This window comes from Myodes glareolus, chromosome 5 (genome assembly GCF_982192425.1).
Source record: "Myodes glareolus chromosome 5, mMyoGla1.1, whole genome shotgun sequence".
Taxonomy (NCBI): Eukaryota; Metazoa; Chordata; class Mammalia; order Rodentia; family Cricetidae; genus Myodes; species Myodes glareolus.
This window is the reverse complement of record NC_142030.1, coordinates 89,566,295-89,580,052: the sequence shown is the minus strand read 5'-3', so window position 1 is coordinate 89,580,052 and position 13,758 is coordinate 89,566,295. Positions and strand designations below refer to the sequence as shown.

At 39.9% G+C, this 13,758-nt stretch overlaps 1 protein-coding gene and 1 non-coding gene across 2 annotated transcripts in view; one reads left to right on the top strand and one right to left on the bottom strand.

Moving 5' to 3' along the window:
- Kdm5b (lysine demethylase 5B) overlaps positions 1-13,758 on the top strand; it is a 64,213-nt gene that overhangs the window by 3,124 nt on the left and 47,331 nt on the right. The gene's annotated exons all lie outside the window — the stretch shown is intronic.
- Positions 9,775-9,881, bottom strand: LOC125398385 (U6 spliceosomal RNA). The gene has a single exon (XR_007231373.1). It is a non-coding gene; the product is annotated as a U6 spliceosomal RNA (small nuclear RNA).

The window sequence follows — 13,758 nt, the reverse complement described above, 5'->3', positions numbered from 1 at the left end:
TTCTTTAAAATGAAAGTATTAATTTCTTCCTTAAGTACTTAAGTACAAATGTCAATTTTGTTTTGTAACATTTGCAGATGAGTAATTTTAGGATGTTAATATTAACATCCTTAACAAATTAACAAAAGTTGGCTGCTCAGTAAATATATTTTTAATTTCCCAAATTTGATAGAAATGTGTTTGATAACTTTAGTAACTTTCTTCCTTTCAAATATCTAACATAGCTGTAGTTAGGCAGACTCCACAAAGTTCTCCTTTGACAGTGACCAAAGTCAGACATTTAAATCAAACCCCGGACAGCACAATAAAGGCTATTTTTCACTTTTAACTTCCTTTGGTTGTTTGTTTAAATCCTTCATCTACATATTTATAGCCAAGAAGTATAAGACTGTTGTAATGCAATGAGCATCTTTGAGAGGACTTGTTAATTTAATTTCACTCTTGGAGAATGAGGAAGTTAAAATGCACACTTTTTTGTAAGGCAGAAAAGTGTTAATGACAACAGAGCTTATTTATGTCAATTCCAGCCCCCACCCCCTGTGTGTGTGTGTGTGTTCTTCTACCCCCTGAGTGTTTGGATTAAAAGCATGTGCCATAACTTCCAACTCTATTTGTGTGTGTGTATACATTTGTACGCATGCATGTATGATATTCTGTGGCGCATGTATGGAAGTCAGAAGACAGTTTGTAGAAGTTTGGGTCTCATGGATTCTGGGATCAAACACATGAATTTGCTTGCTTATTTAATGTAGAGGGCAGAAAAAGTCAAGGATGTTTGGAGTATATGAAAAATAGGCAGAAATTTGCCAAAAATGGAACTTTTAGAGGGTTTAATGTATATTATGTATAATATAATCTGTATGGTTTATGTGCAGTAAATCATATGGGATTATTTTATAGCCATTTCATCTTTTTGTTTTATATTTTTTAGTTTGTGTTCTGTGTTTTATTTTGGGACCATGGGCTTGCCTGTTGTCCATAGAGACCAGAAGAGGACATCAGATCCTCTGGAATTGGTGTTGTAAAGGGTTGTGCCCTGTTATATCGGTGCAGGAACCAAACCTGGGCCCTTTGCAGGACCAGCAAGTACTCTTGGCTGCTAAACCATCGTTCATTGCTGTCTTAATTGGTCCACGTTAGGATTTATGAAGAGAAAAAAGTCAGGGCTTAGTGTGGTGCACGCCTTTAATCCCAGCACTCAGGAGGTAGAGGTAGGCAGATCTCAGGCCATCCTGTTTACATAACAGCTCTGGCCAGCCAGGACTACATAGTAAGATCCTGCCTAAAAACAAAGGCTGGAGAGATGGATCAGGGATTAAAAGCTCTTGTTGATCTACAGGGAGACCCAGGTTTGATTTCCAACCATCGGCAAATCTAGTTCTACAGGATTTGATGCTGTCGTGTGATCTCTACAGGCATAGGCACCCACATAATGTGCATGTATACATGCAAGCAAACATGTAAATCTTAAAATAAAAAATTCATGTAAGGGATGAAGAGATGGTTTTATGATTAAGAGCTGTTTACTGTGCAGACATGAAGACTGGAGTTTCAGTAGAATACCCAACATAACAAATCAGGTGTACCCCACATTCTCTTGTAATCCCAGTATTGAGAAGGGAGAAGATAGGGTTCCTGGGCTTCCCTGACTTTCAACCTAGCGCAGAAATGTAAGGTCCAGCTTCTGAGAGACTATGCTCATAAGGAGTAAGGCAGAGATAGGACTATACTTGATGCCTTCCTTACATAGGTGCTTGCACTAGCACACACAGTTGTATATACATGCAACACATTCACGCATGTGCACACATACTCTTCAACACAAAAAAACCTTTTTTTTTGTGGTTTTTTGAGACAGGGTTTCTCTGTAGCTTTGGAGTCTGTCCTAGAACTAACTTTTAGACCAGGCTGGCCTTGAACTCACAAAGATCCGCTTGCCGCTTGCCTCTGCCTCCGAATGCTGGGATTAAAGGTGTGCCCGGCCAAAACTTTAAAAATCATTTAAGCTCCCCCATAAAGACTACTATTTTGATATAGTCGTAACTACCAGTGTATAAATTAATTTTTAAACTTCTATTATTTGTGTCTGTGTTGTGTGTATGGGGGAAGGGAGTGAGCCAGGTGCGCATGTGCTCCTGAGCTACTGTAGAGGTCAGAGGGCAACTTGCAGGAGTTGTTTTCTCATTCTTTTTTGTTTTGGAGCCAGGTGCTGTTTCTGCCAGGTGTAGCCCTAGCTAGAAAGCTTCAGAGTGCTGGGGTGGGATTACAGATGCATGCCACTACATCTGGCTTTTATATGGATTCCAGGGATCAAACTCAGACTGTCAGGCTTGTGCAACAAGTATTTTCACCCATTGACCATCTCACTATCCCCTAACTTCTTATTTAAAAAACATCACAAGTATAGAAAATAGTTCCTGTTGTTTTTTTAGATAAAAGTAGAAAGAACAACAGTCCTGGCATGAGGACCAAACCATAGAACATCTGAGCTGGTGTTTGTCCTTCTGCAGTTCCAGGGAAGACTTGACCAATTCAGAGTGAGGGATGAGTGGGGAGTGTATTTCCTGGGTTTTAGCCAGCGCTTTTGTTATCTTGTTACAGGTTTTGGAGCTTGTAAAGAAACTTGACTATTTTGAGGACAACTCTTAGCACATGGAGAGGTGTGTGGGTAGTGGGTGGAGGGCATTTCCTGTCTGCCTTGTTCCATTGCTGGAATTTGTTGTTAATATCTCTACTAATTAGGAAGGGACTTCCTGGTCACACTGCCATTTTGTGTGGCAACACTTGAGAGGGAGTACTGGGGAGAAAAGGAAGTGCCATTTGAAGAGTCTAATGGGTTAGTTAGGTTGTTAGACTAACTTTTCTGTGCAGAATAGTAATTTAGCTTTCAGCGTTGATGCTGCAATTTCTGTTTGAGAGAAATTGGTGGTTAACATATGGTGACAGTTTTCCTCCTTCAGTGCTGAGGGTGGAAGCAAGACCTTGCTCATTCATGTTAGGTGAATCCTCTATCACTGAGCACTATGTATCCTCAGTCCTTGGGTGTTGCTGACCTCAAACTTAATACTTTGCCTTGATCTCCTGAATGCTAGGATTACAGGCGTATATCATCACACTTGGAAACCATATTCTTTAAAAATGTTTAATTTTAAAATGAGGTTGTATGCTGACATGATGATGATGTAGGTCGGTAATCCAGCACTTAAGGCTGAGGCAAGAGGATGTGAAAGTTTAAGGCCAGCTGCTGATCTCCTCTTTCTCCCTAGAAATACTTTGTAGGGATAAAGTTGATCAAACTGAGGACTTGTGTGTATGTTGTATATTTGTTCTTTGGTTTTTTGAGACAGGATTTCTCTGTAGCTTTGAAACTGGTCCTGGAACTAGCTCTTATAGAACTCACAAAGATCCTTCTGCCTCTGCCTCCCTAGTGCTGGCATTAAAGGCGTGCACCACCACCGCCTGCTGTATATTTGTTCTTAAAAGTAAAGGTTGTTTTTTTTTATGTAAAAGGAAGGGATTATTTAAAATTTTTTTGAGCTTTTATTTACGTATATAAGTGTTGCCTGAATGTATGTTTGTGTACCATGTTGGATGCAATGTCTGCCTGAGGAGAACAGAAGAGGGTGTTGGATCCCCTAGGATATGCAGATGGTTGTGAACCACTGTGTGGGTGTTGGAATTAAACCTGGGTCTTTTAAAGGTGTCTAGAGTTGTTTTTTGTTTGTGTCTGTTCTTATTCATGCTTGAAAATGAGTGTGTGCATATTTCATAGCATATGTTTGTGGAGGTCATAGAATAACCTTGAACATTGGGCCTTGCTTCTTTGTTTTTCTACCTTGCAGGCGCCAGGCTACCTAGTCTTCATCCTTCTGGGAATTCTGTCTCTCCTTGCCATCTTCCCATAGAAACACTGGAATTATAGACGATGACTCCATGTATTCTATTTTATATGGGTTCTGAGGATCTAATTTAGATTTTCATGTTTGTGCAATAAGCACTTTTACCTACTGTGCAATCTTCCCAGCCAACACTAGAGTTTTTTTTAAATATGATTGCGTCATGACCTTGGATAAAGTCTGTTTACCCCAAGGTGTATGCCTTCTCATCCTGCTTTAAGGGGATTTGACAATGACCGAGGGCCACTGTCTAGATTAATTAGTGGATTGCAGAAGCTTAATTTTTTTTTCTCTTTGCTAAGAAGAGTCTTGGAACAGATGTAACAAGATAAAAATTAATGCCAAATATGTATCTCTCATTTACCTACAGTGAAGAGTTTGGTTATTTCTTTTATTATTATTATGTGAAACGTGGAAAGGTAAAAAGCCCAACATCAAAACTAGAATAAGAACTGGGCAAAGTGGTATTTGATTGTAATCCCAGCATTACTTAGAGGTAGGAGGAAAGTTAAAGGCCAGCTTGATTACATAATGAGTTCTAGGTTAGTGTAGTTTTGGAAATAGTGAGACCTTGAAACCCCAACCTCAACCCCCAACCCTAGAATATACTTGGGAGTGACAGTTTATTCCCAGCATTCAGGAGGCAGAGACAGAATCCAGAGTTCAAGACCAGACTGAGCTATATAGTGAAACCTTGATTCAAAACCCCAAACTAGGGGGTGCTAGAGTAGAGTTTGAAAGGTTAACTGAAGGAATACTCCATCTATGCATCCATGGGGAAGTTGTCCTTCATGCTGTGGTGAGACTTTGAAGTGATGTGAATCATCCATACTCCTGTAACCCCTTACCCATGTCCCTGTAAGCCCAATAAACTCACTGAAATAAAGCAGAGATTTCCTCTTACAAAATGTAAAGAATATAATCCTCCTATTTATTTGAGAGGGGCTCATGTTAGTGAGAATGACCATGAACTTCTGATCTTGCCTCTACGTCCCAGGTACTGGATTATAGCTATGCATTATTACATTTTACTTTATTTATTCACTGTTTTATATGTGTGATTGTTTTACCTGTATGTATGTAAGCACTCTTGAGTGCCTGATGCCTACAATAGTCAGAAGAGGGCAACTCCTGGAACTAGAGTTACAAATGATTATGAGCTGCTGTGTGGGTGCTGAGAATTGAACCTAGGTCTTTTGGAAGAGCAGCAAGTGCTCTTAACCACTGAGCCGTCTCTCCAGCCCCTATTTGTTTTAATTTTTTTAAGATTTGTGTGTGTGTGTGTATGTGTGTGTGTGTTGTTCTGCATGAGCATATGCACATATATGTATGTTGGGATTAGTGTGAACTTGTGCACATGTAGCGACTAGAAGTGGGTATTAGATTCTGGAATCTAAACAGGTGTTTGCAGGATCTCCTGCTTGATACATCGGTTTTGAGATTGGAATTCCAGTTCTCATGATTGTGCAACAAATGCTTTTAATTGCTGAACTCAGTGTTCCAACACCCTGCTTTATTCTTGAAACAGGGTCTTACTATGTAGTTCAGGCTGACATCTTAGTTGATTCAGATGCAAGTTTTCTCAGTACCTGAATTTTTAATTTGAAGCCTTCCAGGTCTATAAACTGAAACTATTTATTTATTTTTTAATTTTTATGTGTGTGAGCCCATACAGTACTAGGAATTCAACCTCATGCATGCTTGGCAAACACTATGTCCATGAACTACAGCCCCAGCATATCTTCTGACTTTTTATGTCTGTGTTTTCTCCATAAATAACAATTAGAGAAACTTTTTTCAATGAGAGTAACTAGAATTCATATTCATAAAAACTTGGAATCGTGGGTCTGGAGATTTATGGGTCTCATATTATTCTTATAAAGATCCTAGTACCCATGTCAGGCAGCTCATAAATAACTACCTGTAATGCCAGCTCTAGGGTTCATACTTTTCTGACTTCCAAGGGCACCTGAAGTCACATGCATAGACCCACACACACATAGTTAAAAATAATAAAAACCTTTTTTAAATAATAAAAATCTTAAATTCCTTGGAATTATGTAATTTCTTACAATACTTCTTAGGTGGACTTATGTAGTCTATACTTTTACTATGACTTTACTGCCTTGCTTTTGTGTATATATGTGTTTTAGTCTTAAATCAAGCGATTTAATAGTAATTCTTTCTAGATGTAGATAAATACTTCCCAGGCTGGAGGGATGGCTCTTGAAACCCAGAAACCACGTACAAATTCTGCCTGTATGTAGTAGCCCATTCTGGTAATACCAGGGCTGGGAAGGCAGAAAAGCCAGGGGCATACTTGGAGCTCACTGGCCTGTCAGTCTGGCCTAATTTGTTCAGTTATAGGTCAACTAGAGATTCTTGTTTCAAAGGAGGTGAATGTTATCCAAGATTGTCCTCCCTGACCTTCTCATAATCCTCATACACACATGCGCACCTGCACACACATGTGCACATCTTTCCCTGAGGCTGGAAAGATGGCTCAGTGTTAAGAGGACTGACTACTCTTCCAGAAGACCAGGGTTCTATTCCCAGCACCCAAATGACAGCTCAAAACTGTTTGTAACTCCAATTCCAGGGTACCCAACACCTTCACATAGACATACATGTAGGCAAAACACCAATGCACATAAAATAAAAACAAATAAAAAGATACTTCCTAAACTTCCTAAAGATTTATATTAATGTATTATTTTGTGTGCGAGCATGATCATCATTTTTCATTTTTAGGGTCCTGAATGACCTTGAGCTAGTGGAGGGTGACTTGGAACTCTTCTCCTGCTGCCAGTGCACAGGTGTTAGAACACTAAGCACAGCTAAATTCTTCTATTTAATAAAACCTAAAAAAGAAGATAGAAATTTCAGTTCCCATGTGAATGTGCTTGAGTGTGTGTGTTCCTGTGTACATTGTACATGTGATAGAACAATTTTTGGGAATTGTATCTCCTTCCATCTGTGTGTCAATGTCAGGCTTGATGGAAAGTGCCTTTATCCAGAGAGCATATCCCATTGATCACAAGCACCCATTTAAACGATAGCCAGTTTATCTGGCTGTAATTTTTTTTTATATTTTCGGGTAATAAAAGTTATTTTGGAATGTAAAAATGCAAAATAAGTACAGCAATCAGTAATGCAACTACAGTATTGCACAGTGCAGTTTAAAGTATTGTGGGTGAAGGTAAAGAAAGGCCCACGTACCATCTTAAATTGGGCATACTTATCACATCCTTTTCATATGGAAACTATATATTACATGCCTATAATCTTACACTTGGGAGTCTGGGTCAGAAGGATGGTAAGTTCCAGTCCCTAGAAACTTCGTCTTAGAAAAGAGAACAAAAAACTGTAAACAACAAGAGAACTAACCTTGAAGCAAGGTCAGTGAGTTCTTTGGTATATTCATGCTGCTATAACAAAATATTTGATAAGGATAATTTATAACTAGTAATACAGATTGAGGCTGGCAAGTGTAGATTAGATTCTCTTGTAGGTGTCAAGTTTGTCTTATAAGTCTGTACTCATGGGTACTTAAATGCTGTGTACTCTTTTTGAAGAGTAATAAAAGGAGACCCTAGGCAGTCCATAAGGTTTCTAATCCCACAAACAGGCTCTGACATCATGATTTAACCTGCTCTCAAAGACCCCACCTCGTTTGTTTTTTTTCCACAGGATTTCTCTTTGTAATAGCCTTAACTGTCCTGGAACTAGCTCTGTAGATCAGGCTGGCCTCCAACTCACAGAGATCCACCTCCACCTGCCTCTACATCCCAAGTACTGGGATTAAAGGCATGCGCCACCAAGGCCCGGCTAAGACCCCACCTCTTACTATTATTACCTTGGTTATTAAATTTTAATATATAAATGTCTAGAGGGGCACAGACATTGACACTCTAGCCATCAGAATTGTACTGAAGGTCTGTATTATAGCTCTGTTGACAGAGTGCTTATCTAGGCCATTGGTTTCATCCTTAGCATAGTTTAAACCATGGTGGTTCAGACCTGTAACCCCAGCATTCTGTCAGAATAATTAGAAGTTTGGGGCTAACTTTTGTGCTGGGACCATGCCTCAAAAAACAACAAAAAAGTGTGATGTGTTGAATAGACAGATAGTTTGCCTTGTGTAAATGTTAAGATAACTAGTGGGGCTTGCTGAGATTTCCTAGCCCTTATCAGTTCAGTGCTGTTTGGGATCTTACATGTTTATCTTAAAATAATTGTTTCCATTCTTAATGTTAGTATTACAGTTAATGTATCTAAATTGTAACAGAGGTAAATATCTATTAGTCAGTGTATTGCATCTAGTGAAATATGGTTTACTGTTTGTCTTTTTTTTTCAAATGATTCATTTTATTTCATGAACATTGGTATTTGCCTGCATGCATGTCTGTATGTCAGGATCCCCTGGAACTGGAGGTACAGACAGTTGTAAGATGCTATGTTGGGCTGGGAGTCCTGGAAGAGCTGCCAGTACTCTTAACCACTGAGCCATCTCTCCAGCCCCAAATGCCTCTATTTTTAATTATCATTTTTTATTAGTTCTTTATTTTTTGTTTTTCGAGGCAGGATTTCTCTGTAACTTTGGAGTCTGTTGTGGAAAAAGCTCTTATAGACTAGGCTGACCGGCTGTGCTTTTTATTTTATGTTTTACTTATTTATGTTTTTTGTCTCCACATAGTGAGAAAAGTCATGTAGCCTTGGCTGGCCTGGAACTCCCTATTCAAACCAGTCTGACGGCTTTGAGCTTGTAGCCCTATCTTGGCTTCTCTAGTGCTGGGATTAAAGACATTATTATTATTATTTCTTACTTTGTAGCCCAGGCTACACGGGGAAACCCTGTCTTGAAAAACCAAAACTGGGGGCTGAAGGATGGTTCAATGGATAAGAGGACTACCTGCTCTTCCAAAGGACCCAGGCTCAATTCCCAGCATCCACATGGCAGCTCAACACTGTAATACTTCACACAGACAGACAGACACACATGCAGGCAAAATGCTAATGCATATAAAATAAAAAGAAATAACTCACTTTGTAGACCAGGCTGGCCTCAAACTCACTGAGACTCATCCTCCTGCCTAGCCTCCCAAGTGCTGGGATTAAAGGTGTGTGCCACTACTGCCCAGCAAAATGAATCGTTCTTAATAAAAATAAACCAGGGGTTAGCAAAATGGCTCAGTAGATAAAGCTCTAGCTGTCCTGAAACATTCTCTGCTGGCCTCGAACTCACAGATGCACTTTCAGCCTTCCAAGTACTGGCATTAAAGGAGTTAATGTAGCTTTATTTTACAATGGTTACAATGCTCAGCTTTGTTTGGAATCATTTAAAAACATTTTATAAAATTGTATGTATGTTTGCATGTATGTGTCTGCACATGCCACAGCACGCATACAAGTGCTAAGGATTGAAACTGGGGTCTTGCACATGTTAAGTAGATAAGTACTGTCCACTGAACTCTACCTTCAGCCAGGTTGAAGCATACATGTTAGTTCTAAAGATCTCCTGAAACAAAGACATGGTTGCACGGGGGACATAACAACAGGTAGTCATAGGTGGTCACATAACCTTTTGAAACAAAGGTAGGGTTGCAAGATGGTTATAAACAACTTTTTGAAAGAAAGTCATGATTGCCATTCCTGGAACAGGCAACATAGAATCATTTGTAGTTAAGGTATGAGTGAAATAGAACACAATCTTGAAAAACAGAGGTTTAATCATAGACAGGAATGAACCTAGTTCATTTTTACTGTAAAATGGTTTTTAAGCATAAGATAGAGTTGGGTTGGTTCTTCAGAGAACAGCTATCAGGGGTAAGTTACTTCTACCTTGTTGATATGGATCTGAGAAAATGGGGCAGTTTCCCTGTCTCTACCTCTCTTGTCCCTGTAGGGGTACGACCTTGCGCAGGGGCCATGCTAATCTTCTCTGTATCATTCCAATTTTAGTATATGTGCTGCCGAAGCGAGCATTGGAATTTTTTTTTTTAATCCAACTTTTAAAAGTCCACCAATGACATACATGTGTTTTTGGTTTTTCGAGACAGGGTTTCTCTGTAGCTTTGGAGCCTGTCCTGGAACTAGCTCTTGTAGATCAGGTTGGCCTCGAACTCACAGAGATCTGCCTGTCTCTGCCTCCTGAGTGCTGGGATTAAAGGCATGTGCCACTACTGCTCAGGCCTAGTAATTCTTCATGTATCTTTTTTTTTCTTTTTGGTGTAAAGAATGTGTGTGGAGGGTACATTGTATATATATGTATCGTAGGCATTGGGTGTCTTTCTCTATTGCTCTCTGCCCTGTGACACTGGACATGGTCTTTGGCTGAACTTTTCAGTTAGGCTGACTTACCTGGAAGGAAACTCCAGTGATCTGCCTGTTTTCACCCTGAATAATGTCATGCCTGGGAAGTCAGACTCAGGTCTTTATGTTTGCAGAGCAAGCTTTCTCACCCATTGAGCCATCTTTGCCTCTTCATCTATCTTTTGCTTGTATTGCCTTCAAGGCCAGCCAGGGATACTCAGTGAGACTCAAGAGACAAGACAACTAAATGTGATATTATATACTGGATGGAATATTGGAACAAAAGGATGAGAATGGCTGGGAATTTAGCTCTGTGGTACAACTTTGCTGCTTCACACATCTTAAGGCCCAGGGCTTGATACACAGTGCTGCTATCTTATTAAAAAGTATATGGGGTGGGTGCTCAAGAGATGGTTTAGCTCTTAAGAGGATCTGGTTTAACTCCCAGCGTCCATATGGCAGCTCACAACTGTCTGTAACTCCAGGTTCAGGGTACCCTGATACCTTCTTTTGAACTGAATGGGCACTGCACTCATGTATAAAAACATTAGAAAGAATAACCATATGCTTACAATTAAATGAATACATTAAAAAAAGAAATATAGCCGGGTGGTGGTGGTGCATACCTTTAATCCCAGCACTTGGGAGGCAGAGACAGGCGGATCTCTGAGTCAAAGCCAGCCTGGTCTACAAGATTTATTTCCAGGACAGGCTCCAAAGCCACAGAGAAACCCTGTCTCGAAAAACAAAAACAAACAAACAAAAAAAGGAGCCCCTTGGACAGTAGTTATCATCAGAACATTGTGTATGTTCATTGGATCCCTCTGGAGCTGGAGTTACGAGTAGTTGTGAGCCACCTGATGTGGGTGCTGGAAATTAGCTCAGGTCCTCTGTAGGTGCAGAAGATGGCCTTCTTTGCTGGCCATCTCTCTAGCTCCTTATTTTATCTTTATTTTTTATTTACTGTGTGTATATGTGTATGTGGGTTGATGAGTATGTGCCATGCCAGATGTGGAGGTCAAAGGACCATATTCCAGAGTTGCTTCTCTCCTTCCACTGTGTGGATTCTGGGGTTGGATTTAAATCTGGCATACTTGGTGCTGCATTCTTTTGCCTACTGAGACATCTCACTGGCCAACCACCTGCTTGATGATTAAAAACACCTAAATTGTTACATGTATTTCTCAAATATTTATTAAGGTGGTACTTCTTGTTACCCTCAACTTGAAAGGATTGCTAATTTAACTTAAAATACTCTCTAGGATAGATTTCTTTGTATTCTAAAAATTTTGTACTGAAGTTTTATGCTAATCTTATAAACCTATAAGACTATGGATTTAGGAATCTGCTCTTCTGCTGGCATTGGAATGTAATCCTATGAGTATATAATCATGATGATGAAAATAAATAAAAGAAAAATAAAACTTCTCCCTTAATTCTGATGACCAAGTTTCACAGATTATATATAATTAGGAAAATGCTTTGATCCTTAGTTAATGATACTCTTTGTGAATAGCCTCTGTTTTAGAGTTTTTATTTAAATTTTCTTCATATATATTTGATTACATTCTTTCCCTCCCCTGACTTTTCCCAGATCCTCTCCTCCTCCCTACCCATCCATTTTAATGTTTTCTCTTTCTCAGAAATAAAATTGAAAAGTCAAAGCTGCCCACCCCTCCCCCCCAAAAAAATCCAGTAAGATGCTTGAGTGGTGGAGGTGCACACTTTTAATCCCAGCACTTGGGAGTCAGAGGCACGCAGATCAAGACCAGCCTGGTCTACAAAGCAAGTTCCAGGACAACCAGAAAAACTCTGTCTCAAAAAAAAGCTACCCAAAACAGCCAAACAAACAAAAATCTCAGTGAGGACAAGAGGCAAAACAAAAACCCAAATTGAACACCCAGCACCCCCACCCCCAATACCCACACAAAAAAGTCTGGTTTCTGTTGCTTCTGCTCCTGGGCATGGAGCATGCCTTGGAGTGTGGTTGATAAACCCAGTGATACTAAATTGAAGAAAACTGATTTCTCCCTTTCCAAGCAGTTAAGGGTTAGGCTTTGGTCCACTCCCCCTTGTTAGTGATGAAATTTTGTCTGGTTTGAACTGGAGCAGGTCTTGTGAGCTCATGTGTATCAGCTATGTTGTGTTTGGTAGGTGTTTCCTTGGAGAAACCTACCACTGTGCTTCTTAGAACCATTCTTCCTCTTCTTCCTTCAGAGATCTCTTGTGGGGAGGGGGCTTCATAACCACATCCCATTTAGGACTTAGAAGTGCTCCAAACTTTCACACTCTGCACATTGTCCAGTTGTGGGTCTCAGAGTTAATTACTCTACAGCAAGAAGCTTCTCTCATAGTTGAGCTGATGCAGTGATGGCTTGAGTCCCAGCCTGGTGTGGCTGCTGTGGGTCCCTGGTGGAGACTGTTCTATGAGTCTGGCAGGAGATGTGTTAAAAGGAAAGAAAGAAGTAGGGGAACCCTGGGCTTACACCAGGAGGACAAGTCCCTAGAGGATGGAGGTGGACTGAGAGGAAGTGTTCCTCAAGAATGAGTTTTTGCCGTGGTGATGCACGCCTTTAATCACAGCACTTGGAGGCAGAGGCAGGCGGATCTCAGTGAGTTTGAGGCCAGCTTGATGTGCAAAGTGAGTTCCAGGACAACCAGGGCTGTTACAGAGAGAAACCTCTCTCAAAAAACCAAAAAAACCCAAAAACAAACAAACAAAAGGTTTTTGACACTGAGTTTTTTAATTGGTTTGCTTACAGGGAGTCAAAACACTAACTTGTAGAGCTTCTGTTGACTGTACTTTCTCATTTTGGAAATTATCATACTTCAAGCACTTAACAAACTAAATTAGAAACATTTAAGGGATATTCTAATATATTAAATATATGGATGCTAATAATTGTTCTACTAAGGAAATTCTTATGGCATTTAATGAGAATCTTAGGCATTCTTGGAAAGTTCTCTCACATGGGTTAACTTTTGATTTTTAACAGTTTCAGTTGAGTATGCCTAAGTGGTTCTTGCTGTGTTGGTGCTGAGAAGATGTTCACAGGCTCCTCAGTCCTCTCTGCGGGTTTCAGTCCCCAGAGTCGTCTTTCTAATTACCTTCCCATGGAGTACGTTTTGGTGCTAAGAAAACAACTCGGCCTTCTAATGATACAGTGCTTTTCAATTTTGTTTTGAAAGTTAATTTTTAAAAAGTTTTAAAAGCAGAAGGAAAGTTTCTCAGAAGGAAATTTATATAGGACTGCTTTGTAGTCTGATCTTTTTTTTTTTTTTATTTTGTTTTTTTGAGACAGAGTAGTATTTTGTATCCCTGCTGGGTCTATTACTCACTATATGCAGTCTAGGCTGATTGCAAACTCACAAGCAATCCTCTTGCCTCAGCCTCACACATGCTGGGTTACAGATGTTGAGCCATACATACCATACCTGGTTTCCTATAACTCAACTCTAGGGACCCACATGGTGGAAGAACTGATTCCCAAAAATTGTCTTCTGATACACACACACCCTGATCAGTTTCTTCCTCCTCCCCTTCTTTCTT